The sequence below is a fragment of the Centruroides sculpturatus genome, unplaced genomic scaffold (genome assembly GCF_000671375.1).
Source record: "Centruroides sculpturatus isolate CEXI.00-Female unplaced genomic scaffold, Cexi_2.0 scaffold229, whole genome shotgun sequence".
In the NCBI taxonomy this organism is placed as follows: Eukaryota; Metazoa; Arthropoda; class Arachnida; order Scorpiones; family Buthidae; genus Centruroides; species Centruroides sculpturatus.
Genome location: NW_019384527.1, coordinates 346,006 through 351,291, shown reverse-complemented (window position 1 = coordinate 351,291; position 5,286 = coordinate 346,006). Strand labels below are relative to the sequence as shown.

At 37.6% G+C, this 5,286-nt stretch overlaps 1 pseudogene; it reads left to right on the top strand.

Annotated features, from left to right (window-relative positions):
• The first annotated feature begins 1,576 nt into the window (after window positions 1-1,576).
• LOC111622917 lies at window positions 1,577-1,729 on the top strand (annotated as a pseudogene).
• Window positions 1,730-5,286: the final 3,557 nt, after the last annotated feature.

Here is a 5,286-nt window from a genome sequence, read left to right as displayed (position 1 = left end):
AAATAAAGTGAAACAATGTAGGATGCAGGGGTAAGACATGTTTTCAACAAGCTACTGGCCTTTTGTTCACCATGTGTGCGCTGCCAATTTTTGTTCAATATCTGCTTAAAGTTTTATACAAAAGTGTTGTAGGTGTTTTAGAAGAGTTCAAGATGGATAGTCAGGTAGACTTTGGTAACCCTATTTTAATAGAATTACCAAGATTTAGTGGTCCTTATTTCAGGAAGGACTTTATCACTGCTTTAAGTGACATACTCGAAACAAAGGATATTGTTGGAATAGGTCAACTAAACTTCAAATCAAAATGGATAATTACTTTAAAGACAAAAAAGGTAAGAGATATTATTTTTACACTTATCAGAAATCGAGTTGTCTGGTAGTAAAGGGAAAATGTAACCAGTTATAGATGAAATAACAGAAGGGAAAATACACTGGCTCCCGTTGGAAATATACATTATATATATACAGTATGGTTGGTTGGTTGGTTAACTTTTATTGCCACAAAAGCCATGCAGGCTATACTGTGCCATGACACATAGTACAATTGGAAAAATAAAATAAATAGGGAAACACATATATACACAAACGAAACATACGAATTGTTTTACGACAACTTGACCTTCGTTTTGCATAAGTTCTTATATAGTTAATCGGGGCCTCCTGTCCATAAGGTTTTTATATCTGATCTTGAATTTCATCCATATAACTCTGTTTTGGAGATTAAGGAAAGACAGATGGATAACAGTGAGAATTTGTAGGTCTGCAATTTTTTCAACTTGCAGTCCAAAAATATTAATTTTCTCATTAAATTGTAAATATTTTAAAATTATCAATACATTTTATATATTTACTGGATAAGAAAATGCTGTATGTATAAATTAGGAAAAAGAAAATTTTTAAGTTGAAAAAATTTTTTTTAAATACCTAATTAAAATTTAGTAAGATATCTAATTGAACGCTAGATAGTAATAATTATAAAAATTAAAAACGGATAATTTAGTTCCTAACAAGATTTTATGAAATAGAAAATTTAATTTGCCTCTGAAATTTTTGATGATTGACTTTAACATCCGCATATCAGTTTTCACACAAAATAATTAAAAGGGGACATGAAAATTTTGCAAATCTTCCCTCTTATTATTTTCATATTATTTTGAGATTTTATTCAATTTTTGACTTCTCAAAAATTGAATAAAATAAAATATTTTTATAATCTGTGTTGAAATTATACAGAGGCGACATCTATTGATGTATGTGAGGGTGACAACATTTTGTTAATGTTTAAGGGGGGTGGAGGCAGGAAGAAAACTTATAGCATTAATAAATTGAATTTTTCATAAGGGGGGTGGAGGCAGGAGAAAAACTTATAGCATTAATAAATTGAATTTTTCATAATTCTTGCAGTAAAATAAAACTGTAGTGAGTAAATTAGTGATCTGTGATAGTTATTTCAAGTGAGAACCATCAGTAAATGATGCTGTTGCTGTTGGAAACTGCATTCCAGGATAGAAATTTCATTCACCCTCGAGTGGATGAACGTTTTGCAAATGATTTCGGAGAGGAACCCTCTGTGGTTATCGCTTCTCGACCTTTTGGCTAAGATCAAAGTGTAGTATCTGTCGCCATTTTTGTAAGTATTCTTTAGTTTTTCTGCTTTTCTAACTCCTTCTCTCTTTGTCGTGAGGTTGGCCTGCACGATTGAAAAACATCGTGTATTCGCTGACTAAACGACAACTCTTGCTCTACTAAGGGGCGAGCAGCTTGCTGCAACCCCCTCTGCACTTCTTCCTCCCTCTTGTCTTGGGTTCTACCCCTGGTGGCCGTGTCTACCTCTTTTGCTTCTCTTTCTCTCTCTATTTGATTTTAGTCAGTCGTCACTGCGTTTTACACCACCGTAAGGATTATCCTTGGTTACTTGTGTGATCTTCATCCCTCTTGGTTATCGCAGTCGCTGGACACCCCGGGGTGCTTACCTCGTCGGTATCTGTGTTGTGTTTCATCACTCTCATCGAGCAGTGTTTCCCTCAGTGTGGTGGAGCACCTGTCTGCTGGCGATTGTGCATCTTTGTGTGTCTGTGCCCCTATGCCTGGTGTCCTCAGCTATTTGTGTGGGTGCCTCTCCACTTGCTGTCTCTGCCTTGTGAGACTTCCATCACAACCATGGATACCCCTGACTCATCAAGTAGCTACGCGCAGGTAACTTCGGCCCCCCTGGTGGTCCATCTGGCTCCTGGTCTTGCTGAGAACTTCTCGGATGTGGATACGCCAGTGCCCTCCAGTGCCCCCTCCAACGTCGCCATTGACCTGGACAAAGAACAATCACCGATCATGGACATGCACACGGCTAAAGAAACTGGACTAAATGAGGACAAGATTGGCCTGTATACCACGAGCCGTTCCATTAGGATCGCCGCTAACGGACGTATCCAAATGTCGGACTTAATTACAGCGTGTGAAGCAATCACCGGCCAACTAGGCCAAGTGGAGCAGGTATGTTACAAGCCAAACTACGTTATAGAAGTCGGCCTTACAACTGTTGAGGCAAAGGAAAAGTTGATCGGCCACAGCATAAAGGTAGGGGAAACTAACTTATTATGCGAAAGCCTCGACGAGGACCTGTTAATGGTCACGGCACGCTTTGTCCCTAACGAGGCGGACAAAGATTTAATTAGAAGCGTGATGTCTGAGTTTGGGAAGGTCAGCAAGGTACTAGTTCATACAGTCACTGTTAAGGAAAGGAAATTCAAAACCGACACTTACAGAGTCCTGATAAAAACAAGAAAACTTTTAGCAAATTTCGTGGAGATGTTGAGGTGCAGAGTAGAGCTCCAGTATGCTGGGAGAAAGAAGCATTGCTGGAGGTGTGGCAGTCTAACGCATGAGTTAAGGGAATGCAGGATCGAGCTCTGTCATAGATGCAAAAGTCCGCATCATCTAGTAAAAGACTGCCCTAATTGCTACTACTGCAGGCAAAAACACAGCAGGGATGAAGAATGTCCCGAACCAACTCTACTAGAAATTTATAAAACGGGTGGTAGGAACAAAACTAAAATAAGGAAAAGAGAAAAAAGCATAGAAAGACAAAAAAATCAGGTAGACAAAGTTAAGGAAAGTCAGGACAACACAGAAATAGAGAGTAAGAACAAAAATAGCCAAAAAATAGATAAAACCCTAGAGGAAAAAGAAAGAATAGTAGAAACACAGGAAAACATAAATAAGCAAGATGAAGCTGACAGACAGATAAATAAAGACGAAAACAAAGCAAACGAGAAAAATGAGAGCTTAGAAGATAGACTAGAGGAACACAACAATGCAGTTGTAGTGAGAGAAAAAATCCTCTCTATAAGTCTAGATGCTAGCCTCACAAAAGATGAGCTTATCGAAAAGGTGGAAGATGTCATAACAGTCGCAGAAAAAAAAAAAAACAAGGAAAAGCAAAAGAATTAATGCCCATACTAACAACAACGTTCAGACCTAATAAGTTAAATATCGAATCAATTAACATCTCTGGCTTAAGGGACGAGGCCAAACAGGTCTACCTGCTTAACCTCACTTTTAACGACACTACAGACATATTCATGATACAGGATACTAACTGTTATGACTTTTATGACCTTAAGAAGCTTAGAAAGATATTTACCCAGTTTAACATCTACGTCTCCTTTGCCCCCAGAAGAGGCTCTGGAGTTATAACAATGATAAGGAATAGCATCAAAGTCCATAACTTCAGAACGGATACTAATTGAAACATCCTTACGGTCGACATCAACAGCGATCACAAGCCTCTAAGAATTATTAATATCTATGCACCCCCTCAATTAGCAGAACGTAAAGCGCTCTTCCAAAATATCCCTAACTACCTTATAGGTGGAAGGGACTTCATCATGGGCGGGGATTTTAACTGCGTCCTAAGTCAAAGGGACAAGAATTGTGCATTACACCCCGACAGATCCCGCTCGATCTTAAATGATGTTGTGACAAGCTATGAGCTCAAGGACGCCTTCCGTACCCCCTACCCCCAATCGGATGGCTACATATGGAAAGGAAGAGGAGTACAAGAGAGGCTGGATAGGATATATATAAGTAGGGATGCAGCTAAGATTGACTCTATCAATGTCACTCAACTTTTAACTCATGGAAAAAAACTTTCTGATCATAAGCTCATCAACCTACCATATCTGTGAACAACACCAGTCAAAAGAAATGCAAAATCAGGATTAACAATATCATCCTATCAGATACTACATTCCAGAAATAGGTAAAAAAAACCCTCGACAATGCAAAATCCAACATCTCTTGGGAGAAATGGAACACCATTAAAAAGAAAATCATAGAAATAGCAAACAAAACATGGGGAAGAATAAAATGCAACAACTTCAATAAGGTATAGCATCTGCAAAGGGAGCTCAGTCGCAAGATTATTAGCAACGACAAGGAGGCAATAACTACAATAGAAAATGAGATCAGCAAAGAAATGGAGAAAAAAATCAATGAAACCTACATCTTGCACAAAATAAATAGGTTCGGCATAGAAAGATTCTCTGAAAAACTCACCTTTAAAAGAAAAACCAAACCGAAAGAAACAACGCTGCTAAATAGTTTAATTATTAACAATGTCCCAATAGAAGATGAAAATAAAATCATGGCAGAATTTCAAAATTTCTACAACCTTTATAAGAAGCCAAACACAAGATGGGACCAATGGGAAAACATCAAGGATCTAATAAAACCGATAAAAAATATTAATGAAAATATTATCAACAAAATCATAACAAAAGAAGAGGTCTGTAATGCGATTGATCAAATGCACACAAGGAAAGCACCTGGGATAGATGGGCTCCCTGCACAGGTGTACCGCTATTTCAGAGAAGACATGGCTGAGATGCTTGCAAATCTATACAATATAGACACCACTAATCATGATTTCTGCTCGAACAACCTCTTGATGTCTCAATAAATAAATCATTTAAAGTGTATATAAGAGAGGAATAGAACAAATAAACTATGAAATAAACCCAACATAAATACGCGCCAAAGGGAGCTTTATAACAACCTACAATCAAACAAGTATGTCAGTGGATAAAACAGTCATGGTCTAGAGAGATAAGACATTAGTGTTAAATCTTTCAAGAAGTGCAGCATAAGTAATGCTCTCGATGACAGTGAAGACAATCTTATATATGAAGAGAACAACGATGATGACGAAGAGGAAGAAGAGGAAAGTTCAGATGAAGATTTTCAAAGATTTTAAAAATCAGTTCGGTTTTATGAACTAAGAATTTTTAT